The 26825-nt window shown below is 45.9% G+C and overlaps 1 protein-coding gene across 17 annotated transcripts in view; it reads right to left on the bottom strand.

Annotated features, from left to right (window-relative positions):
* The window catches only part of PPP2R2D (protein phosphatase 2 regulatory subunit Bdelta), a 60968-nt gene that overhangs the window by 33820 nt on the left and 323 nt on the right, over nt 1-26825 (bottom strand). For 13 of the 17 annotated variants that reach the window (XM_078346789.1, XM_078346791.1, XM_078346799.1 and 10 more), the window contains exons 1-2: nt 26636-26791; nt 26461-26553 (exon numbers count right to left, since the gene is read on the bottom strand). The exons of 2 other annotated variants lie outside the window; for them this stretch is intronic. The gene's annotated coding sequence lies outside the window, so the exon portion shown is untranslated. Of the gene's footprint in view, nt 1-26050; nt 26238-26460; nt 26554-26635; nt 26792-26825 lie in introns of those variants that run through there. 2 more of the 17 variants (XM_078346797.1, XM_078346790.1) reach the window with 2 other exon arrangements.

Here is a 26825-nt window from a genome sequence, read left to right as displayed (position 1 = left end):
ACCATTAATCGCTACAGAAACAAATCAAAACCATGATAGCAACTCACAACTATCAGGATGGCTAAAATTAGGCAATAACAAGTGTTGGTGAAGATGTGGAGAATCGCCGTTCACACACTGATGGTGGGATTAGGAAATGGTGGTGAAGATGTGGAGAATCGCCGTTCACACACTGATGGTGGGATTAGGAAATGGTGGTGAAGATGTGGAGAATCGCCGTTCACACACTGATGGTGGGATTAGGAAATGGTGGTGAAGATGTGGAGAATCGCCGTTCACACACTGATGGTGGGATTAGGAAATGGTGGTGAAGATGTGGAGAATCGCCGTTCACACACTGATGGTGGGATTAGGAAATGGTGGTGAAGATGTGGAGAATCGCCGTTCACACACTGATGGTGGGATTAGGAAATGGTGGTGAAGATGTGGAGAATCGCCGTTCACACACTGATGGTGGGATTAGGAAATGGTGGTGAAGATGTGGAGAATCGCCGTTCATACACGTGGTGAAGATGTGGAGAATCACCGTTCATACACTGATGGTGGGATTAGAAAATGCTGCAGCTATTTTGGAAAAGTTTGGAAGTTCCTTAAAAACATTAAACACGGTTGCCATATGACCAAACTCCATTCTCAGATATATGCCCAAGAGAACATGTCTACACAAAAACATGTACAAGAATGCCCACAGGAGCATTATTTGTTAGAGCCAAAAAAAGTAGCAATGACCCAACCCAACATCAACTGATTTGTGGATAAACAAACATGGAATATTGTTTGTCCTAGAAAGGAACAAGGCACTGTCACAGCTGCAGGGTGAGCCTCGACAGCATCATGTGAGGGAGAGGCAGCCAGACACAGAGGGACACGTGTGCCATGACTCCACTGCTATGACAGGGCAGCAGCAGGCAAATCCATGTAACAAATCCATCTTGTATCAGTGGTTTACAAGAAGGTGGAGGGTGGAGGGAATAGGAGGGACTGCTAGTGCAATTCTTTCCGGGGTGACAGAAAGGTTCTAGAATTGGATAATGTGGGTGGCCGAAAAACTGAATATTCACCCTCACACTTTACCAAGAATGAGCTCTGTGCTCGATGAATTACAGCTCAACAAAGCTGTTGTAAGCAAAACTACCCCATAAAAACAAATGTATCAAGTCATGAAGAGGGCCCGGCAACTAGTAACCATTCTCAAATACACTCTAAAAGTAGACTAAATGATCACAAGTTTTAACAATAACCAATAAAAATCTGCTATAAATATGTTTTCCACAAATTACTACTTTAAATTCATTTTCCAATTTAAACCTAAAGGGACTTTGTTTTCTTTTTGGCTACTTTACAATTTTTTTCTAATTGACAGATAATGGCTGGGTGCACTGGCTCACACCTGTAATCCCAGCACTTTGGAAAGCCAAGGCAGGGGGATCACAAGGTCAGAAGTTTGAGATCTATCTGGTCAACATGGTGAAACCCCATCTCTACTAAAAAAAAAAAAAAAAAAAAAAAAAATTAGCCAGGTATGGTGGTGTGCACCTGTAATCTGAGCTACTTGGAAGGCTGAGGCAGGAGAATCACGTGAACCGGGAGGCAAGGGTTGCAGTGAGCTGAGATCGTGCCACTGCACTCCAGCCTGGGCGATGGTGTGAGACTCTGTCTCAAAAAAAGAAAAAAGTTGACAGGCAATGTATTTATCATGTACAACATGACATCTAAAGTATATATACATTGTGGAACAACTGAGATAACTGAAAAATGCATTGACCCACATAACTCATTTCTGTGATGAGGAGTGCTTAACATCCATTCTTTTTATTTTTCAAGAATATATTAGTGGAGAGGGATCCAAGATGGCTGATTAGAAGCAGCTCAGGATTGCAGCTACCAGTGAAAGTGCAGAGGGTGAGTGGACACTGCATTTCCAGACGAATTTTTATTGCCCACAGACCAGGAGATTCCCAGGCGGAGGAGCCCCATGGGTCGCGAGTGCGGCTGTTTTGGCCAGCGCGAATGTTCTCTGTACAAAATACACGGGTCCTGGTGCTGTTTTAGCTGGCGATTGGAGCTCCTGGCAGACAGAGTCGCCCATTCATCTGATTAAAAAGGGTACTGAAACAGGGAGCCAGGCCAGGAGATTCCTGGGCAAAAAAGCACCACGAATCTCAGCGCAGCTGTTTCAGCTGGCACAGTGGGTCGCCGCACAGGAAATCACACAGATCCCGGCACCTTTTCAGCAGGCGACTGGAACATCAGGGAGACAGAGTCGACCGTTCAACTAAAAAAAAAAAAAAAAAAAAAAAAAAAAAAAAAAAAAAAAAAAGGGGCTCTGAGGCAGGGAGCCAGGTGATCAGGCTCGGCTGGTCACACCCTCACAAAAAAACAGCAATCGGAAATGCTCTGGATTGAGAGCTGGGACGGTCCAGCTCTGTGGAGAAGAGTTGTCTGCCATTACTGAGGCAGTCCACCACTATGGAGGTAGTCTGCCGTTGCCGAGGCAGCCTGCCATTACAAAGAGAGTCCGCCATTATAGAGGTGGGCCACCATTGCCGAGGCAGTTCTAGCTACACCCTTATAAACAGGACTGCAGGGGAGTTCACACGGCAGCTGGGCAAAGCCCACAGCAGCTCAGCAAAGCCTCTGCAGGCAGACAGTGACTCAGCTGTCTCCTTCCTGGGCAGAACAATCCTGAAAAAACACTGCAGCACAGCAGAAACTCATAAATAAAGCCCTAACTCCCCAGGACAGAGCACCTGGGGGAAAAGTAGGGATTTATGAGTTCTGCTGCAACAGACTTAAACGTACCTGCCCAGCAGCTCTGAATGAACAACAGAGCTCACAGCTCAGCACTTGAGCTCCTATAAAGGACAGACTGTCTACTCAAGCAGCTCCCTGACCCCCGTATATCCAAAGAGTCACCTCATAAATAAGAGCTCCAACTGACATCTGGCGAGTATCCTTCTGGCACAAAGACAGCAGAAGAAACTGGCAACAACCCTTACTGTTCTGCAGCTGCTGCAGGTGATTCCCAGGCAAGCAGGGCCTGGAGTGGACTTCAGCAGTCCTACAGCGGAGGGGCCACACTGTTAGAAGGAAAACTAAGAAACAGAAAGAAATAACTTCATCATCAACAACCTGGACATCCACTCAGAGACCCAATCTGAAAGTCAACAGCTACAAAGACGACCGGTGGAAAAATCCACAAATATGGGAAGAAACCAGCGCAAAAAGGATGAAAACACCCGAAACCAGAACGCCTCTCCTCCTACAAGGGATCACAACTCCTCCCCAGCAAGGGAACAAGGCTGGAGAATAAGTGTGATGAATTGACAGTATCAGGCTTTAGCATGTGGGCAATAACAAACTTCTGTGAGCTAAAAGAACATGTTCTAACCCAATGCAAACAAACTAAGAACCTTGAAAAAAGATTTGATGAAATGATTACAAGAATAAACCACTTACAGAGGAATATGAGTGAACTGATGGAGCTGAAAAACACAACACGAGAACTCCGCGAAGCATGCACAAGTTTCAGCAGCTGAACTGACCAAGCAGAAGAAAGGATATCAGAGGTCGAAGATGAACTCAATGAAATAAAATGAGAAGGCAAGATTAGAGAAAAAAGGGGATAAAGGTATGAACAAAGTCTCCAAAAAATATGGGACTATGTGAAAAGATCTAATCTACATTTGATAGGTGTACCTGAATGTGATGGAGAGAATGAATCCAAGCTGGAAATCACTCTTCAGGATATTATCCAGGAAAACTTCCCCAACCTAGCAAGGCAGGCCAATATTCAAGTCCAGGAAAAACAGAGAACACCACAAAGATGAGTCCTCAAGAAGAGCAAACCCAAGGCACATAATCGTCAGATTCACCAGGGTTGAAATGAAGGAAAAAATGCTAAGGGCAGACAGAGAGAAAGGTCAGATTACCCACAAAGGGAAGCCTATCAGACTCACAGCAGATCTCTCAGCAGAAACCCTACAAGCCAGAAGAGAGTGGGGGCCAATATTCAACATCCTTAAAGAAAAGAACTTTCAACCCAGAATTTCATATCCAGCCAAACTAAGTTTCATAAGTGAATGAAAAATAAAATCCTTTGCGAACAAGCAAGTACTGAGAGATTTTGTCACTACCAGGCCTGCTTTACAAGAGCTCCTGAAAGAGGCACTACACATAGAAAGGAACAACCAGTACCAGCCACTCCAAAAACATACCAAATGGTAAAGAGTAACAACACAATGAAGAAACTGCATCAACTAATGGTCAAAACAGCAAGCTAGGATCAAAATGGCAGGACCAAATTCACACATAACGATATTAACCCTAAATGTAAATGGACTAAATGCCCCAATCAAAAGACACGGACTCGCAAATTGGATACAAAGCCAAAACCCATCGGTGTGCTGTGTCCAGGAAACCCATCTCACATGCAAGGATACACAAAGGCTCAGAATAAAGGAATGGAGGAAGATTTACCAAGCAAATGGAGAGCAAAAAAAAGCAAGAGTTGCAATTCTCTTCTCTGATAAAATAAGACTTTAAACCAAGAAAGATCAAAAGAGACAAAGAAGGACATTAACATTAACATAATGGTAAAAATATCAATGCAACAAGAAGAGCTAACGATCCTAAAGATATATGCATCCAATACAGGAGCACCCAGATACTTAATGACTTACAAAGAGACTTAGACTCCCACACAATAACAGTGGGAGACTTTAACACCCCATTATCAATATTAGACAGATCAATAAGAGAGAGAAAATTAACAAGGATATCCAGGACTTGAACTCAGACCTGGACCAAGCAAACCTAATAGACATTTACAGAACTCTCCACCCCAAATCCACAGAATATACATTCTTCTCAGCACCACATCGCACCTACTCTAAAAGTGACCACATAATTGGAGGTAAATCACTCCTCAGCAAATGCAAAAGAACGGAAATCATAAGTTTCTCAGACAACAGTGTAATCAAGTTAGAACTCAGAATTCAGAAACTAACTCAGAACTGCACAGCTTAATGGAAACTGAACAACTGGCTCTTGAATGTTGACTGGATAAACAATGAAATGAAAGCAGAAATAAAGATGTTCTTCGAAACCAATGAGAATGAAGACACAACATACCAGAATCTCTGGGACACATTTAAAGCAGTCTCTAGAGGAAAATATATAGCAACAAGTGCCCACATGAGAAGCAAGGAGAGATCTAAAATCGACACTCTATCATCAAAATTGAAAGAGCCAGAGGAGCAAGATCAAAAAAACTCAAAACCTAGCAGAAGATAAGAAATAACTTAGATTAGAGCAGAACTGAAGGTGACAGAGAAACAAAAAACCCTTCAAAAAAATCAATAAATCCAGGAGCTGGATTTTCAAAAAGATCAACAAAATAGACCAGTAGCCAGATTAATAAAAAAGAAGGGAGAATGATTAAATAAATGCAATAAAAAATGATAAAGGGGATATCACCACAGATTCCACAGAAATACAAACCATCATCAGAGATTATTACAAACAACTCTATGAACATAAACTAGTGAACCTGGAAGAAATGGATAAATTCCTGGACACTTGCCTCCTCCCAAGCCTAAACCAGGAAGAAGTCAAAACCCTGAATAGACCAATAACAAGGTCTCAAGCTGAGGCAGCAATTAAGAGCCTACCACCCAAAAAAAGCCCAGGTCCAGATGGGTTCACAGCCAAATTCTACCAGACATACAAAGAGGAGCTGATACCATTCCTTCTGAAACTATTCCAAACAACCCAAAAAGAAGGAATCCTTCCCAAATCATTTTATGAGACCAACATCATCCTGATACCAAAACCTGGCAGAGACTCAGCAAGAAAAGAAAACTTCAGGCCAATATCCATGATGAACACAGATGCAAAAATCTTCAATAAAATACTGGCAAACAGATTGCAACAGCACATCAAAAAGCTTATCCACCATGATCAAGTAGGATTCATCCCGGGAATGCAAGGCTGGTTCAACATATGCAAGTCTATAAGTGTAATTCACCACATAAACAGAACCAAAAACAAAAACCACACGATTATCTCAATTGCTGCAGAGAAGGCCTTTGACCAAATGCAGCAGCCCTTTATGTTAAAAACCTTTAATAAACTAGGTATTGACGGAATGTATCTGAAAATAATAAAAGCTATTTACGACAAACCAACAGCCAATATCATACTGAATGGGCAAAAACTGGAAGCATTCCCTTTGAAATCTGGCACTAGACAAGGATGCCCTCTTTCACCACTCCTATTCAATATAGTTCTAGCCAGAGCAATCAGGCAAGAAAATGAAATAAAGGGTATTCAAATAGAAAAGGAGAAAGTCAAATTGTCTCTATTTGTAGACAACATGATTGTATATCTAGAAGACCCCATCACCTCATCCCAAAATCTCCTGAAACTGATAAGCAACTTCAGCAAAGTCTCAGGATATAAAATCAATGTGCAAAAATCACAAGCATTCCTATACACCAATAACAGACTTAAAGAGAGCCAAATCAAGAATGAACTGCCATTCACAATTGCTACAAAGAGAATAAAATACCTGGGAATACGACTAACAAGGAACGTAAAGGACCTCCTTCAAGGAGAACTACAAACCACTGCTCAACGAAATAAGAGAGGACACAAACAGACGGAGAAACATTCCATGTTCATGGTTAGGAAGAATCAATATCGTGAAAATGGCCATACTGCCCAATGTAATTCACAGATTCAACGCTATCCCTATCAAGCTACCAATGACCTTATTCGCAGAACTGGAAAAAAAATACCTTAAAGTTCATATGGAACCAAAAGAGAGCCTGCATAGCCAAGTCAATTCTAAGCAAAAAGGACAAAGCGGGAGGACAGTAATCAAAACAGCATGGTACTGGTACAAAAACAGAGATACAGACCAATGGAACACAACAGAGGCCTCAGTGGCAACGTCACACGTCTACAACAATCTGATCTTTGACAAACCTGACAAAAATAAGCAATGGGGAAAGGAATCCGTTTAATAAATGGTGTTGGGAAAACTGGCTAGCCATGTGCAGAAAGCAGAAACTGGACCCCTTCCTGACACCTTACACTAAAATTAACTCCAGATGTATTAAAGACTTAAACATAAGACCTGGCACCATAAAAACCCTAGAAGGAAATCTAGGCAAAAACATTCAGGACATAGGAGTAGGCAAGGACTTCATGACCAAAACACCAAAAGCATTGGCAACAAAAGCCAAAATAGACAAATGGGACCTGATCAAACTCCACAGCTTCTGCACAGCAAAAGAAACAGTCATTAGAGTGAATCGGCAACCACCAAAATTGGAAAAAAATTTTGCACTCTACCCATCTGACAAAGGGCTGATATCCAGAATCTACAAAGAACTCAAACAGATTTACAAGAAAAAAAACAAGCCCATTCAAAAGTGAAGTATATGAACAGACACTTTACAAAAGAAGACATACATGAGGCCAAGAAACATGAAAAAATGCTCATCATCACTGGTCATTAGAGAAATGCAAATCAAAACTACATTGAGATACCATCTCACGCCAGGTAGAATGGTGATCATTAAAAAATCTGGAGACAACAGACGCTGGAGAGGATGTGGAGAAATAGGAACACTTTTACACTGCTGGTGGGAGTGTAAATTAGTTCAACCATTGTGGAAGACAGTGTGGCGATTCCTCAAGGACTTAGAAATAGAAATTCAATTTGACCCAGCAATCCCATTACTGGGTATATATCCAAAGGATTATAAATCGTTCTACTATGAGGACACATGCACACGAATGTTGCAGCACTGTTTACAAGAGCAAAGACCTGGAACCAACCCAAATGCCCATCGATGATAGACTGGACTGGGAAAATGCGGCACATATACACCATGGAATATTATGCAGCCATCAAAAACGATGTGTTCGTTTCCCTAGGGACATGGATGAACCTGGAGACCATCATTCTCAGCAAACTGACACAACAACAGAAAATCACAGACCGCATGCTCTCATTCATAGGTGGGTGTCGAACAATGAGAACATATGGACACAGGTAGGGGAGCATCAAACACTGGGGTCTGTTGGGGGGAAATAGGGGAGGGACAGCGTGGGGTGGGGAGTTGGGGAGAGAATAGCATGAGGAGAAATGCCAGATAGGTGATGGCGAGGAAGGCAGCAAATCACACTGCCATGTGTGTACCTATGCAACAATCTTGCATGTTCTTCACATGTACCCCAAAACCTAAAATGCAATTTAAAAATAAAAGAATATATGCATTAACAATAGTTACTTTGCTGTAAATAGAATGACTCTGCTTCTCACAAGCATGTACATAAGTAAATGACAGAGAGAAACGGTCCATCTTTTATTGTGTTTTACTGGGAAAACCTGTTTATATCATACTGTGACCGTAAGTCTTGTCCTGTCTAACAAATTTCAGAAGACTTCAGAATTTGGGAAACCATATTAATTGTTGCCATCAAAGCCCATGAGCGGTAGGACCACTCTTTTCAAGAAAAATCTGATTTATTGACAATATTCCAGGCGGTTTCCCCATCCCATGCTGAAAAATCAGAACGTCTTTATCCAAAAGGCTGTCTGACAGAATATATCAACCTTTCTCTCCAACACATTAAGGAACGTGAATTACAGCTAGGCAACTTTATGCGCAACGTCATGCTTAGAAGTTCTTTTTGCAAATAAGTACTGTGTGAGCCATCAAAGTGCTTTATAACTATCAACAAGTCAGGGGCTGACACCATCATCAACAGTCACCTTGGAAAATTAAAAATACTCTCTCCAACTAAGCAAAATGGATTCCAGTCCACCTCCACACACTGCAGCCAGTGAGTTCTAGTTTTTAAACTCAAATCTGATGATGCTGTTTTGAATCCTCACTGCCCCTGGTAAAAACCAAAATCCTCGTCTTACTCCCTCCCTGCTTTCACATCCCATCGCCCCAGCCTGTCCTTCCCTCCTGTGTCCAGTCCTCCCATCCCTCAGCACTGTTCAGGCCCATCCCTCTCTCACAGCTGAGCTCAAGGGTTCCTTGTCCAGGGAAGCCTTTTGACTCTTTCTAGAGCCCTCATCAAATGGCAACTCATGAACTCCTTAACTGCGGAAGCCTTAGGACCCTGTGTGCCGTGGGGCAGCCCCTTTCCTCATAGTGCCTTCTCAAACTGCACCTGCAGAGTGAGGCTGCGGCAACCCCCTGGCCGCTCCCTGTGCGTCAGCAAAGCCTCTCCTGGCTTCTCCCCCCATGGCAGAGCTGGACATGTAACAACACATACAACTATCTGTAAGCATTTCAGACTCAGTCAAACCATCAAAAGTAGTGACAAGTATTACCCTTACGTACACAGAGAAGATCATCCCTCTGAGAACTGGTACCAAAAGGAGAAAAATACATCTCAGACTTCAGGAAATCACCTTTAAACCTAGCCCATTATATTAGTAAAAAAAGGCTACTAATGCTTCTCTCCCAATAATTTGTCCCTGAAATACATCTTCTATTAGCATTTATTAGAAACACACACAACCGTGAGATTCTTATTTTTTGTAAAGACAGGGTCTTGCTATGTTGCCCAGGCTGGAGTGCAGTGGAATGATCTTGGCTCACTGCAACCTCTGCCTCCTGGGTTCAAGTGACTCTCCTGCCTCAACCTCCTGGATACATGAGATTACAGGCATGTGGCACCGTGTCCGGCTAATTTTTGTATTTTTCGTAGAGACAGGGTTTCACTGTGTTGGCCAGGCTGGTCTCGAACTCCTGACCTCAGGTGATCTTCCTGTCTCTGCCTTACAAAGTGCTGGGACTACAGGCGTGAGCCACTGTGCCCAGCAATAATTTTTAAAATAAACAAAAGTAGATTAGAAACATTATCTCCTACTTCAAAAAAATCCACATCTAATTCTGACATAAAAAGGAATAAAATCCTGACATATGCTACAACATGGCTGAGCCTTCGACACATCATGTGCAGTGAAATCAGCCAGATACAGGCGGACAAACACTGTCTTTTCACTTGTGTGAGGTCCCTAGACTAGGCAAGTTCAAAGATGAAAAGTAGAATAGCAGCTGCCAGGGGCTGGGGACGGGGAGAAGGGGGAATGACTGTTTAAGAGGTACAAAGTTGTGTTGGTCACAATGAAGTTTTGCGAATAGGTAGAGATGACGGATACACAACACTGCGAAGCATCCAACACCCTGAACTGTTCACTTACGAATGGCTGAAATGGTCAATACTATGCCGTGTATATTTTACAGCAATTAAAAAAATATTCCTAGACCTCAAAAAAAAATCCCATCTATGCCAACCTGGGAGTTACATTTCTCTCCGTGGGTCAAGTGAAACACGGCCCAAACCACGCTAAGTTCTTGAGACCCGGATGCAAACTCTGGCGCCCACCTCTGGGTGGCGGTGTGTCTCCACTGCAGCCTGTTCTGTGAGGGACACGGAGGTTATCAGGGCGCGTGGTCAGAGAGAGGGTCCATCTACCACTTTTTAAATAACCCCAGCAGATGGATTTCTGCGGTTAATATTTTACCTACAACATACGTTACTGTGATCAGTACTTTAGGGAGCATGCAGAAAGCCCTCAGCAGGTACCTTCATAATTCAAATAGATTGTGCCTTTTACTACTGAATTCTCTATTTTTTTTTTTTTTGAGATGGAGTCTCACTCTGTTGCCCGGGCTGGAGTACAGCGGCACAATATCAGCTCACGGAAACCTCCGCCTCCTGGGTTCAATTCTCCTGCCTCAGCCTCCCGAGTAGCTGGGACTACAGGAGTGCCACCAAGTCCAGTTAATTTTTGATTTTTTAGTAGTAGAAACAACGGTACACCATATTGGACAGGCTGGTCTCGAACTCCTGACCTCGTGATCCTCTCACCTCGGCCTCCCAAAGTGCTAGGATTACAAACGTGACCACTGCGCCCCGCCTGAATTCTGTATTCTTTAATGAACAGTAGGCCATCTAAGAATGGCTGAAGTAAAAACTTTCTCATTCTCTCCATAAGTCAGGATCACTACTACACACCGAACTTAACCAGGGCTCTGTGGGGAAGGAGATTAATAATTTGGTTCACACTACCTCAAGGATTACCTGACATTTCAGATGCATTTAACAACTTACTGATACAAATACCATAAACGAAGTTGAAATCTAAGAAATGTGACCTGTGACCTTCAACTAGCTCTCTAGGGTCTGACAAAAAGCAAGGGAGCTGGAGAATCCACCATCGGCCTCTGCCTGATGAAAGCGCTTTTAAAGGGCAACGTGTGTATCTATTTGGATAAACACTCAAAAGCAGGGGTAGGCTATGGACAGATTTCAGATGCTGCCACCAGGGAGGGAAGAAGGGCAGCCCACAGAACTGGTGAGTAACAATGGAGACCTTCAACGTAACTGCAGCCATCCCCTCCTTAAAAAACCCGAAACAAGATGGACAGTTGTTAGGTGCTGAGTTTGTGGGTGTTTATTTATATGATGCTAATAGTAATTATTTATTCTAAAAGCAACCTATAGGTCTATCCAAACGTGAGGTGGCAAACCGTGGAGACGTCCGTACACAGGTTCCTGCAAACGGCAGGAACGAAGCTGGGACGCAGCCTTCGATGCTTACGAAAGCCAGGGACACTCACGAATGCACTGGCCCACGCACGGCACGAATCCCTCCTCTTCAGTCATTACCATTAGCTGAGTTTCCGTTCTGCTTTCTTTTAAATCTAGTTACATACTAGAGCTTTTGTAATGAATACACTTTTATGAATATCTACTTTGCCATTCTAGATCCTGGGACAGAACAGTTGAAAAGAAAAACAAAAAGGTGAAGGCATTTTCAAACATGACAAAATGGCAGCCTAAAACAGTTAAAATTGCAGAAAGCCAGAGCACAAGAGAAGGTGGAGTGACAAGCAGTGCCAGTCGTCATGAGGGGCGCATGGGCGGCAGGAAAACCTTCCTCCTTCCAATGGCTAAACTCCATCTTTTCCTTTTCTCAAAGGCACTTTTCTCCTTCTATCTATAAAACAATGCATTCTTGGTGTGGAACTTAATACAGAAACCTGCACAACAAAAGCCAAGTCCCTGTTAGTGCAGACGTGACCCCTTTCCCCACAGGCACCCCCGATGTCAGCTGGGTATCTGCCTTCCAGAGCAGCACTTACCACCACACTCGACCTTGCATGGGGTCACTGCCTTTCACCTGACGTGCCACAGACTGCTTTCCAAGAGGCACAGAACACTTACTCCAGAAAGTACGCGTTCTAACACGCGTTCACCTCACTACTTTAAGGCATTTAGCGTTTTCAGTGTCGTACTGCTGCAGTGCACATCTTCCTGAAATGCTGACCTATTCCCTATGGAATTCCTACCAGTGGAACCTTGGGTCCTAATCCTAGTGTGAAGCTTGAGAGAGAAATGTCAAATTACCCTCCAAAAAATGAGTGCACAGACACTATTTCCAGAAACGACTAGGAAAAATAGAACATTATCGCTGCTTTAATTAGAATGTCTTTGCTTATTTTGGGACAGGGTCTTACTCTGTTGCCCAGGCTGGAGTGCAGTGGTGTGATTACAGCTAACAGCAGCCTTGACCTCCTGGACTCAAAGGATCCACCTGCCTCAGCCTCCCAAAGTGCTGGAATTACAGGTGTGAGGCTGGTCATCTTTGCTCATTCATGCCATTTCCATGATGATTTGTGTTAACTCTTACTCACTTAAATCAGCCGTTAGAGGTGGTTAAACACACAGACCTATTGTCTGTGTTTTTCCACTCAAACGTCGCCAGTTATCAGAGAACTCGCTGCCTCTTTCGGGCAAGTATGATGACTCACCCAAGAATTCACGAAAGCACTTCCTGAGCGCCGGGCAGTGCTGGGTGCTGTGCGCGGCACGGAGAAAGATCAGCACAGCCTCGGTCTTCACACGGCTACATTCCTTTTTAGCTGTAGTTTTATCATCTCTGGAGATTCAGATAAAATAAGCTCAAGTCTGTTTCAGACTCTGAGGTAGTCTAAAATCATTCGCAAGACTTCTGTAATTGCTCCAGGATTGCCTGTTTTCGTGGCTGCCCCTGCCCCTGCCCCTGAGCTCTAAACTCCTGATAGTCCACACCGGCCACGGTGAGAGAGAATAATGGGTGCCTGTGATGGAATGAACCCTACACCCGGGCTTGGTAAGCGTAATCTCAGATGTTCGCATGCCCGATGACACGTTGCTCAGAACATCACCATCCCCATCATGAAGCTTTGCATGATGTACTGGCGTTCACTCCACCAACTGCTCCTCGTCCCATACATTCTTCCTCTTCCACCCCGTTACTGACCCAGACATGGACCTCAGCTCTCTACTTAATTTTCAAGGGCAGCATCGGCAATAAAAGAAACCTACTAGTCAAAGACACGTGCATAATAAACTCAACTGGACTCAGAAAGAAGTGTGTGGAATGCGGGCAGAAGTAAAAATCAAGGTTAATAATTTTTAAAAACTCAGGAGATATAATGTATAAAGAAGTTTTACAGGCTGAGTGCGGTGGCTCACGCCTGTAATCCCAGCACTTTGGGAGGCCAAGATACGTGGATCACTTCATCTCAGGAGTTCGCGACCAGCCTGTCAACATGGTGAAACCTCATCTCTACTAAAAAGAAAATAAAAAACTAGCCGGGGCATGGTGGCACACCTGTAATCATGCCTCAGGAGGCTAAGGCAGGAGAACTGGTTGCACCTGAGAGGCAGAGGTTGCAGTGAGCTGAGACCACGCCACTGAACTTCAGCCTGGGTGATGGAGCAAGACTCCATCTCAAACCAAACCAAAACAAACCAAAACAAAAAAACACCTTTACAGCCTTTTTAAAGTTCAGTAGAAAAATGGACAAAAGATGTGAGCAAAGCAATTTACAGAAAGAGTCAAGGAAAAAAAGCTCAATTGCATAACTGGTAAGGAAATGAAAATTACAACATTAGACTCACCACTGAAACAGCTCAAGTAAAAAGACCAATGTTAAAGGACTTCTGGGGAAGGTGTAAGTTGGCGCCACCTTTTGGAGGGCAGTTTGGCAACATCCAGATGTCCATGTGCATGGCCTCTGACAACGTGTGCTCACTGCTGGGTGTCTGCCACCCAGGAACACCCACACAAGGGCAGAAGGATGGACAAGACTTTCCTGCACTCTCATTAGAAATGGCAAACACTGGACTAGTTAAATAAGTAAGGGAATACTATGCAGCCATCAAAAGAGGCAGCCTAGTTAAAAATATTTAAGTATGGGCTCTGTCTCAGAATGTCTACATTGAAATAAAGACTGTAGCGTCTGTTAGCTCTGAGACCTTCACCAAATAACTTAATCTTCCCCAGACTCAACTGTCTAATGCGCACCATGAAGGCTACGTGGCAGTACTTACATCTCAACTGTCTAATGCGCACCATGAAGGCTACGTGGCAGTACTTACATCTCAACTGTCTAATGCGCACCATGAAGGCTACGTGGCAGTACTTACATCTCAACTGTCTAATGCGCACCATGAAGGCTACGTGGCAGTACTTACATCTCAACTGTCTAATGCGCACCATGAAGGCTACGTGGCAGTACTTACATCTCAACTGTCTAATGCGCACCATGAAGGCTACGTGGCAGTACTTACATCTCAACTGTCTAATGCGCACCATGAAGGCTACGTGGCAGTACTTACATCTCAACTGTCTAATGCGCACCATGAAGGCTACGTGGCAGTACTTACATCTCAACTGTCTAATGCGCACCATGAAGGCTACGTGGCAGTACTTACATCTCAACTGTCTAATGCGCACCATGAAGGCTACGTGGCAGTACTTACATCTCAACTGTCTAATGGGCACCATGAAGGCTACGTGGCAGTACTTACATCTCAACTGTCTAATGGGCACCATGAAGGCTACGTGGCAGTACTTACATCTCAACTGTCTAATGCGCACCATGAAGGCTACGTGGTAGTACTTACATCTCAACTGTCTAATGCGCACCATGAAGGCTACGTGGCAGTACTTACATCTCAACTGTCTAATGGGAGGGTCACTTGAGGTCAGGAGTTCAAGACCATCCTGGGGAACACAGCAAGACCCTGTCTTTAAAAAAAAATAGAAAAAAGCTGGGCATGGCAGTGCACGTGGAGAGTTCCAGCTACTCTGGAGGCTGAGCTAAGAGAGGACTGCTTGAGCCTGAGAGGTCGAGGATGCAGAGCTGTGATCACACCACTGCACCCCAGCCTGGCCGACAGAGGAGCAACACCCTGTTCCCAAGAGAGGAAAGGAAAAGGAGTAGCAAAAACAATACTGAGTAATACAGAAAATCTTATTCAATGTCTAGAATAAGGTTCCACATTTGTGGATTAAAAAAAATGGCTTATACACAAACGCAGTTTTACAATATAAACAAAGACACGGAAAATGATTGAAAAAGATACCGTTAAGAGCAGTGGCTTCTGAGAAAGACTTCAGGACAGCAGTGGGAAGAAGAGGAACTTTCGCTCTATGCGCTTTTTTTTTTTTTTTTTTTTGTGAGACAAAGTCTCACTCTGTCACCCAGGCTGGAGTGCAATGATGTGATCTCGGCTCACTGCAACCTCCACCTGCCAGGTTCAAGCGATTCTCCTGCCTTAGCCCCGAGTAGCTGGGACTACAGGCACACGACACCACACCCCGCTCCACCTGCCGGGTTCAAGCGATTCTCCTGCCTCAGCCCCAAGTAGCTGGGACTACAGACACGTGCCACCACACCCGGCTCCACCTGCCAGGTTCAAGCGATTCTCCTGCCTTAGCCCTGAGTAGCTGGGACTACAGGCATGTGCCACCACACCCCGCTCGCTCTGTGCTCTTGGTGCAGCTGTTCTATCATTCGATTTTCTTTAAATAATAAACACTCTCTTTGTATTATGAGCTAAAACCAGCACAATCTAGTAAAGATGAGAGAAGGCAGTTAACCCTGAAATCTGCCCTGTTCTTGACATTCCAACTGCTAGTAGCTTGCATTAGAGCAGTAGTTCTCAAAGTGTGGTCTGTGACTCCTTGAGGGTCCATGAGGTCAAGACTATTTTCATAATCATCCTTGTACGTCATTGCCGTTTTCATGCTGTTGTCATTTTCCATGGACGAGCAAAGCCAAGGGCAGGTGGAGCTGCTGGTGGCTCAGCATGATCCGTGGCAGCAGCCCCAGTCTCTCCTCTCCACGCCCTGCACAGGCATGGAGAAAAGGAAAGCAAAAGGAAAAAGGCCAGTTTTGCTCAGCTTACTCCCTGATGAACAATTAAAATAATTCGCCACTTTGTTCAGCTCCAACCCTGTGATAAAATGTGCCACGAGAGAACTTTGGCTGCATCCCAAGTACAACTGTCTCAAGAAAAAGCACGCGGTAAAGCAGTTTGTGCCGAAAAACAAAAACAAAATTCAGTTTCTCTCATTACATTCTCACAGCACACTCAGGACACCGGATGCGTGGGGGCCTCTCCCCATCGGCGAGGAAGCATCAGTTCTGCAGGCAGACACTGGCTGGGGCCCTCCAATTCCATTAAATCCTGGCGCTCAGAGAAAGCATCCAATCCCACAGGTTGAGAGCTCTGTCCCACAAGACTGTCCCCACTTCTAAAGTCAATGGCAAGCCTTGGTTGTGTTACTTGTGCTCCTGGCTGAGTGGCTATAAATCAGTGTCCACAACCCTGACTGAGCACATGTCTCAGGAAAAGGATACCATGAAGGACACAGGGGAGATGCACAGGGCCAGGGATGGGGATGAGACGCAGAGCACCCATGCCCTCTCTGGGCATGTCCCCCTCCAGAAATATCTGGAAGCTATCTTCTAACCAGTGCTTACATAGGCAAGACTGTTTAAATCACTAGCCACTGGTGATCAGCTTCACGACTTCACGACTTCAGCCCCCCCTCCCCCCGACCCCACCACTCCTCAGAGGTTGGCGATTGGGGCTGAAAAGACTCAACCCTCTAATCCTCCCTGGGTCTTTCTGGTGACCAGCCTCCATTCTGAAGCTACCTAGGGGTTGCGGATCTCAACCAACTCTTCACCACAACAAGAGACACTTACCACGGAAGAGTCCAAGGATTCTAGGAGTTGTGCACCAGGGAAGACCAAATATATATTGCACAGTATAATACAAGCTGAATTAGCCTTTTTTCTCATGGAATGACATTTTCATCTGAAAGAACTGACCAACTTTGGTTACTAAGAATTTGGTATGTGGCAGATATTTACTTGAAAATGAACAGTGAGCCTCTCACTTCACAGAAAGTAACTGACAGTATTTGTTACCAATGATAAAATCCAAGCTTTCAAGAAAAAATGAGAATTCTGGAAAACTTTTTATCTACTACTGCTAATCTGACAGCTTCTCACTTTCTCTTCTGATGAGATCTGTGGTGATATTAAAAAATATGATTTTCTCCAATTTTACATAATGGAACGTGTCAACATTTAGGAAAAAAAACCTCCATGTGTAACAGTATTTCCAAACCACTCCCATGTGATGTTACCCAACCATGTCCCTGAGAAAAGACCCACTCCAAGCACAAGACAGACCTCAGGCTCTGAGGGAAGACAGTACCGAAAGGTCGCTGACAGAAGGGCAGGCACACCCAAACAAGCTGCCCCCCACATGGAAGTGTGAGGCCATGATTTTTTTACACATTTGAATAAAGCAACTGGAACACACTGAATGCAGAAGGAGGTCTGAGAACGCAGCATCACCTCTTAAACCACTTATTTTAAAAGGATTTGCAAAAGTGAAACGCAACACCATTTGTCTCGCTAAATCGCTTTTCTTTCGGAAAAGTCATTTCTCATGAAAAATGTTAACATGTATGATATTACTATATTAAATTAAATAATAAACATTTTGAGTTGTTCTGTTTCAATTTCAAACACAGAAAACACCAATAGCTATAACCAGCGCAAACAAAGGCTCTCTGGATCCTCAACCATAACTATTATGAGTACAAACACATTCCAGAACCAAAAGACTGAGAAGCAGCTCTACAGCAGGGTCAGCAAACCACCACCCGGGCACAGTCGGCCAGCTGCCTGTTTCCGCGGCACGCTGTGCGTAAGCAGGGCGCACCCGGGCACAGTCGGCCAGCTGCCTGTTTCCGCGGCACGCTGTGCGTAAGCAGGGCGCACCCGGGCACAGTCCGGCCAGCTGCCTGTTTCCGCGGCGTGCTGTGCGTAAGCCGGGCGCACCCGGGCACAGTCCGGCCAGCTGCCTGTTTCTGCGGCATGCTGTGTGTAAGCACAGCACACCACCACGCCATCCATCTCTGCAGGGTCTACGGCTGTCTTCCTGCTAAAGGCAGAGTTGAATCCAGTAGTTTCAACAGGGACAGTACAGCCTGCAAAGTCTAAAATACTGACCATTTGGCCCTTTACAAAAAAGCTTGCCCACCCTGAAAGTAGAGTAAGCCCGTTTCCCACCTTTATTACTGCAGTAACTTCCTACTTCCATTCTTAGCCCGCCACCATCCACTCTCCAAACGGCAGAGTGACCTTAAAAACAAAGCTGATGTCACTCCTCTGCTTAGGATCTTAAAAGCTCGCAATCACTCAAGAGTCCTCCACACAAGTATTCAAGGTCTTTATTCATCATCCTCTGGCCCCAGCCAGCCTCCTGCTCATCACAGCCACTCCCTTCTCTGCCAGACAACCATGCCATGCAGTGACTTCTCAGAACACACATGCTGTCCAACCTCCACTCCAAGCCCTCTCCACCTGGAACATTCTTCTCCCTTTCCCTTCCTCCCTCGTTATCCCTGGCATCCTCCCCTCCACTCCCCACCCAAGTCTGTGTACTGGTCGCTTCTACACACTGCCTCAGTGTGCCCTGGTCCCAGCCATGATGCAAGGGCCCACTTCTTGTCCGTGTCTGAACAGAGCTTCCTGCAGGCAAGACCTGCATTTCAATTTCCAACACCCAGCACCAGCAGCCCTTCGGAACAGCGCTGTGAACTTTTCAGATGTGCCAAGCTGAACGCTGGCCCCTGCCATACTCTTCCTTTTTCTGAAATTGTCTCACTGAAGTGACAGTGTCAGCTATTCTATGCAAGAGGGCCTCTTAAGACCACAGTCTCTAACCAGTTATGTGCTTCTGTTTGCCACAGCTTTCCGTACATTTTCTGGAACCTTCACAGCAACCCTGCAATGGTCACAAGTAATAGTATCAGTTTTACAGACGAGAAAAAGATGGTAAGTAACTTGCCAAGTTGCACAAAGCTGGAAGAGGGGAACATGGGATGTGTACCAAATCCCATGCGCACAGTGCCTTTCCACTACCTATTAATATCATGACACTCCACACCCTAACACCAGTTGAAGAGACAAGCCGAGTACTGCATGTGACAAATGAGGGAACCGGAAGCAGGACACAGCCAATGGCTGAACATGACAAAATGAGGGAACCGGAAGCAGGACACAGCCAATGGCTGAACATGACAAAATGAGGGAACCGGAAGCAGGACACAGCCAATCGCTGAACATGACAAAATGAGGGAACCGGAAGCAGGACACAGCCAATCGCTGAATAACACAGAACAGGAGTGAAAGGGAAGTCTGGAGGCTGAGAGGACACTGACTGCTGGGGGAGCTGGAGAGGGACTCGCCCAGTGGGATCGAGGCGGACTGAGAAGGATCAGCAGGGCTTGGAGCACGGATGGGAAGAAAAGAATACTGCAGGCTGAGAAAGAGGCGGGAGACCAGATCATGGGATGGGAATAATCATGACTAATAACGGAAAAATTAAGAGGCCAGGCCAGTGGAAGGGATCTGGGCAGGTGGAGATGAAGCAGGTGAGGAAGAATAAGAAACTGCTATTTTTGTGTTTAAATATAGCTATGACCAGGCCCAAATACCTTAAAATACAAGAGAATTAATGAACAGTTGTATCTAACACTTGAAAAGCCCTTAACAGGTTACAAAAGCAGCGTGCATTGTTTGATCTTAACAAAAACCTTCTGATTTAACTTGTAGATAAGCAAGCTGAGGCTCAGGAAGGTGCCGTCAGAGCTGAAAACAGCAGACACAACGCAAACCTACAACTTCCCATGAGAACAGCAGGCTGCTCATACTCAGGGAACGTGAAAAACCACCCGGGAGGATTAAACACCACCATTTATCTTCTAAACTGCACCTCAGGACAGAACTCTGACTAGGCAGCTTCCTGAACATGAAGACACAGCTGTGCTAAGTATGATGAGTCTGTGAATCTTCAGGCACATATAACTGATTTCATGAAGGCAGAGGCTTCCTATTAAATTCTCTCGTAAGTCAAACTGCAAAAATGTTAGATCGTTTGCTTGTTTGATGGCCTTCCCCAGAGGATGCTTTCCTGAAGGTTCTCTTCAATGGCAGAGGTATAAATATTAAGTGAACGAAAATTCTACAATGCAATATAGAAATCAGACCAGGAATAACTCAAATAAGCAGACACTGTGTTAAACACAGAAGAAATCAATACACATGACGGAAAAGTTTTGCATTCACTGATACCGTATTTTATTGATTCTAAGTACAATTCCTCACATTTTGGATGTGAAATTTTTGAAATTAGATGTATCTTTTATATATACATAGATAGCAAAGATATTATAAAACATTATATATAAAACATATATCTAATTTCAAAATTACCTATACCATATATATATATATATGTATGTATATATTTTTTTCTTTCTTTTTTCTGAGACAAAGTCTCACTCTGGCTCAGACTGGGGTGCAGTGGCACAATCATAGCTCACTGCAGCCTCAACTTCCCTGGCTCAAGTGATCCTCCCACCTCAGCCTCCTGAGTAGCTGGGACTACAGGTGTATACCACCATACCTGGCTAACATTTTATTTTTTATTTATTTGTAGATACAGGATCTCACTATGTTGCCCAGGCTGGTCTCAAGTTGTGGGACTCAACTGATCCTCCTGCCTTGGCCCCCTGAAGTGCTGAGATTACAGGTGTAAGCCACCATGCTGGCCATACCCTATATTCAATGAAACATAATAACTTTCTGGTATTGATGCTCAAGTTCCCTTAATTTTTGTTACCTTTCTGTAAGTTAAAATGTTTCTTTCAAAGTACCAACACTCCCTTAGAAAGGCTATCTTACCAGATTAACCAGATATCCATGTTATGTATGAAACCCCCCCAGATTCAAGCTTGACTTAAGTAGACAAACCTTTAGTTTAGTGTAGCTCTTTAGAAACAGGTTAATGTCTTAATTTACAGCAGTAGATCATGAATTAATAAACGGATTAAAGCAGCCAGGCATGGTGGCTCACGAGGTCAGGAGGACACCAGCTTGACCAACATGGTGAAACCCCGTCTCTACTAAAAATACAAAAATTAGCCGGGAGTGGTGACATGTGCCTGTAATCCCAGCTACTTAGGAGGCTGAGGCAGGAGAACCCCTTGAACCCGGGAGGTGGAGGCTGAAGTGAGCCGAGATCATGCCACTGCACTCCAGCCTGGGCAACAGAGCAAGACTCAATCTCAAAAAAAAAAAAAAAAAAAAGAAAAGAAAAGAAAAGAAAAAGAAACCGATTAAAGCAAAATCAAATAGAAACCCAATCCACTTAAAAGTAAAAATTCTGGGATGAAAGGAACCAGCTGTAATCAAGCTACCACTTTCAGTATAAGACCCTCCTCCCCTGGTCCCTCCCCACTGTTTCTCCACAGGAGCAATCAGCGCTATCTATAGGGAGCAAGACCACAGCTTCCCTGCAGGCAAGCAGGCTGCAGTCGTGAGCAAGGGGCTCTGCAGGCCAAGCTGCTGCCACACTTGTCTGACACGCAGGTGTTTCACTAACTTACTGTCCAATATTTTGAGAAATGGCTGGAAAGCGATGCTATTCTTGAATCCTTGTTGCTCATCTTACATCATTTTGACATGCACTTCCTTGAAAGGCGTTTTCATACGGTTCCCGGTGGCAAGACTCTCATGGAGCTTTAGAAGAATAGCTTCACGACAGGGCTGGGCGGCCACATTCCACAGTGGGGCTTCATCTGCACTGCACTGGCCCCAAACGGTGGCTGAAGCAATGCTGCACCCCAGGCAGGGCTCTGTGGGCAGCCGGCGGCTTCAAACCCTGGCCCTGCCAGAGACTTGCTTTATGCCCAGGTTCATTGCTTCCGCACCTCGGATTCTGCATCTGAGACTGGGAAGAACAGCATTTACTCCCTTCTTAAGTTGTGTGAAGATCAAATTAACAGACATGGGCAAAGTATTGTGACCAATCTCTAGCATGGAATGACCACTCAGCAACTGCTGCCTACCATGACCTTCTTGCCGGGTCCTCTACAAGGGCTGGGGCAGGAACGCTGACACCCAGCCCTCAAGCTTGAGGAGCTCACAGTCTACCAGAGAGAAAAGCAAAGGATGAAATACCACGTGACACTGAGAAACACGTCACATGATGAATGAAGTACGTTCCAGGATAGGGAGGACGGGCTGGGTAAAGGTGACTACGTAACATGCAGAAAAAATCTGCACAGTATTAACGATTTCCAGAAGGCAGTCACCACTTAGCACCTAAACATTTTGGAGGTATGAGCTAACAAACAACTCCTCTCCGCGCTTCCTCTTGGAAGCTCCCTGGTTTTACTATTTTAACTCTTGGTCACCTCGGAATACGAACTCACCCAGTCCCACGTTCTGGCAAGGGCAGGAGAGGCAAGTCACCACTGCCGGCTGCTCCCACAACTGCTCCAGCAGGACACTTCCTAACTTCCTTGTGAGCTCAGCTCTACTCCTACTTGCAGGGGGATGGGAAGTCTGATGACCCAGTGGGATGACTCTCAGCAAAATGACCTGACCCATAGCTAAACTCAATTCTTAAAAAAAAAAAAAAAAGGTAAGGGGTCGGTGTGGGGGAGCATCAAATTTTACACAGGCCAACACTTTCATCATAGGTAATGATTCTGGGCCCACTGCCCCCAAACTACTAGTTTTAAAAACAAAACAGAAATCAAAATAAAAACCAGACGCTTTCTCTACGTTGCTCACTTCACGACCTTCAAGGTCAGGAGCGCCTACTCTTACCCTGGTACTACCTCCTGCATGCTGGGTGCTGCCCCAGTGAAGTCAGGAGACGACCCTGGCCTCAAGCTCTAAGGCTCCTCCTCCTTACCCATTGCAGAGAGGGCAGAAAGGCAGCCAGAGTGCAGGGGTGCGGTAGAACTCTACAGAGCTGAACTTAGCCCAGAACAAAACCTTCAAGAACAAAATGCCTCACAAGCCACAAATCTAAACAAATAAAATCGGCTGTACCTTAAGTCCCACAGCCTGCGCAGCAGTGCACAATAAAAACCCCTCTGAACTGCCCATCTCTCTTTTTTTTTTTGAGAGGGAGTCTCACTCTTGTCTCCAGGCTGGAGGGCAATGACACGATCTCAGCTCACTGCAACCTCTGCCTCCCAGGTTTAAGCAATTCTCCTGCCTCAGCCTTAGTAGCTGGAATTACAGGCGGGTGCCACCATGCCCAGCTAATTTTTGTATTTTTAGTAGAGACAGGGTTTCGCCATGTTGGCCAGGCTAATCTTGAACTCCTGACCTCAAGTGATCCACGGCACCCAGCCACCCATCTCTTATTATTGCTCACCAACATCTCTCATCAAGGTTGCGTCTGGGCACGACCAGCTTCTTGAACCTGGCTGCTCAACAATCCCTGGCGACTCACGTCTGCACTTCCGTTACCATCATCGACTGTGGTCAAGCATACAAACCAGCGGTATCAGAACTACAGGACAGACTGGCGGTGAGTTACAAATGTGTTCACCTTGACGGGTGACCGCGGCCAAAGCAAACATGGATGAAAATAAAAAGCTCTGAATACATAAAATAACCAAAACACGTGGATAATTACCACAAAGCAATGTTACAAAAAAACCATGACAACTCAAAATATCAAACTCTTGGATTTACTCATAATTTAACTTAAAATAGGATTTTAAAACTGCAAAAAGTTGCCATCAGTTTAATTCAGAGAACAAGGTGTGTGTGCGTGTGTATATATGTATGTATACACATATACGTGTATATATATTTTAGAGCCTTGCTCTGTTGCCCAGGCTGGAGTACAGTGGTAGGATCTCGACTCACTGCAACCTCCACAGCCCAGGTTCAAGTGATTCTCCTGCCTCAGCCTCCCAAGTAGCCGGGATTACAGGTGTGCGCCACTATGCCCGGCTAATTTTTGTATTTTTAGTAGACATGGGGTTTCACCATGTGGGCCAGGCTAGTCTCAAACTCCTGATCTCAAGTGATCTGTCCACCTCGGCCTCCCAAAGTGCTGGAATTACAGGTATGAGCCACCAGGCCCAGCCCAAGATTTTTTTAAAAGATGCTATTTTCATATGTGTAAAGTCACATTTAAAATAAACTTTAGTTACACTTAAATTTTAATTCATTCAGCTTATCAGTAACTTTTTTTTTAAGTAAAGAAACCAGACCAGGAATGTTAGCTCACGCCTGTAATCTCAGCACCTGGGGAGACTGACGTGGGCAGACCACTGAAGGCCAGGAGTTCGAGACCAGCCTGGGCAACATGGCGAAACCCCCTACAATAACAAAAATTAGCCTGGTGTGGTGGCACACACGTCTGTAGTCCTAGCTACTCTGAAGGCTAAGGTGGGTGGACTACTTGAGCCTAGGAGGCAGAGGCTGCAGTGAGCCGAGATGGTGCCACTGCACTCCAGCTTGGGCTACAGTGAGACCTTGTCGCCAGAAAAGAAAAGAAAGAGTTTAAAAAAAAACAAACAGAAATTAAGTCAGGCATTAAGCCCTCTCACCTCCCTACTCCCACATGACTTTTGCTTTACTGGGACAGAAGTCACACTTGGGTAAGGCTGAACTGTCACTTGCTTGGCATATGCAAAATCAAACAAAAAAGTAATATGTTTTAAAAAAATAAAAAAATCAATACACTTTTCAGATCACATAAAATGCGCCTAGTTTCGATCTCAAACCATACACATCTTCCCGCATTTCTCAGAGCCCAGTTTCACCTGCTTCACCACCCAGGCCCTGTTTGTCCCGGAGGCTAGGAATCTCCAAATGCCCTCAATGGTCATGTGCCAAACCAGACACTGTGAGGAGAGATACAGGGTGGGAAAGAGGGAGTAAAAGGTCATGGGGGACCGAGATGCAGCGAGGTGGACAGGACGTTTGACCAGGAGCTTTTAGCAACTTAAGGCAGGGAAGGTATGTTTGGTGCACACACAAATCATTTTTAAGAAGAGGGTAGGGCCGGGCGCGGTGGCTCACGCCTGTAATCCCAGCACTTTGGGAGGCCGAGGCGGGTGGATCACGAGGTCAAGAGACCGAGACCATCCTGGTCGACATGGTGAAACCCCGTCTCTACTAAAGATACAAAAAATTAGCTGGGCATGGTGGCACGTGCCTGTAATCCCAGCTACTCAGGAGGCTGAGGCAGGAGAATTGCCTGAACCCAGGAGGCGGAGGTTGCGGTGAGCTGAGATCGCACCATTGCACTCCAGCCTGGGTGACAAGAGCGAAACTCCGTCTCAAAAAAAAAAAAAAAAAAAAAAAAAGAAGAGGGTAAAGATTTACAATGTTCAGTAAGATGTATGAACAACAAAAAGGCCACTATGGCTCTAAATCTGAAACTCAAACTTCTAAGACTCGACCAAGTTCTCCATTTAGCTGTGCGGAAGGGAAGCTACACAGCTCCTACACTTCAAGGTGACATGTAAGCTTCATGGGAAGCTGGGGCAGGAGGCACTCCCCAGTTCCCTCCCAGCACCCTAAAACTTTGTGCCTGGGTCAATTTAAGGGTATGATTTCAGGCAAAGACCAAGTTAACACCGTAAGGTTCAAGATTAAAATCTGGAATAGAGACTTCAAAATGTATTAGCGGAGAAGGAACAATAATACTTCATAGCAAAATTCAAGGATTTTAGAACTTCAGAAAGCGGATCGTAAGAATCAGGGAGCCAGTGCTCTTGTTAAGGGTGGACAAACCAAGGCAACCAGCTTGCTCGAGAGCGCACCGGCGAGGAAACGCGGAGCCGGATCGGGGGAGCCCCAGGCGCGTCCCCATCCTCCGGGCAATGGTGCCCCGCCGCCCGAGCGCAGGATCTGGACTCCGTTCCCGTCCCCGGCTCCACCGCGGTCTCCTCGGTTCCGCCCCGGGCAGGAGGCAGCCCCCGGCGCGAGCTGCGTTCGGAAGGCCAGGCCGCCCGTGACCTTGGTGACTTACATAAGCCCCGCCGCGGGCCAGGCGCCTCCACCCACGCCCGCGGGACAGGACCGCGGACAGAGGACGGCAACCCCCCGACCCCGGCCCCCGCCCGGCCGGGCCCCCATCCTCCTGCCTGCCTTCCACCGGCGCGTGGGGCCCGGAGGCCGCGGCCGGGCGCTGCCCGCTAGGATCCCAGGCGGGGCGGGGCGCGGGCCTCACCTTCGGCCACGTCCTCGTCGATGGCCCCCTTGACCTGCGAGAAGCACCACTGGAAGTCGTTGCCGCCCGCGGGGCAGCCGCCGCCTCCGGCTCCTGCAAACACAACGGGGCGGTCAGACCGGCTGCGGCTCCTGCCCGCCCCCGCGGCCCCCGCCGGCCCGCGCAGACCCCTCACCTGCCATGGCAGCCGGCGGCGGGACGGGTGGGCACCGCGGCAGACCAGGGAGACGGCCTCCGCGCCGCTGCAGCCGAGCGCTCAGCCCCGGCCGGCTCCGGCTCCGGCTCCGCCGCCGCCGCCGCCGCCGCCGGGGAGGGACCTTTTTCCTTTTTCAAAATGGCGCCCAATGCCCGTCGCCCTGCTCGAT

This window comes from Callithrix jacchus, chromosome 12 (genome assembly GCF_049354715.1).
Source record: "Callithrix jacchus isolate 240 chromosome 12, calJac240_pri, whole genome shotgun sequence".
Classification (NCBI taxonomy): domain Eukaryota; kingdom Metazoa; phylum Chordata; class Mammalia; order Primates; family Cebidae; genus Callithrix; species Callithrix jacchus.
The sequence above is the reverse complement of the archived record's forward strand: the minus strand, read 5'-3'. Positions and strand labels throughout refer to the sequence as shown.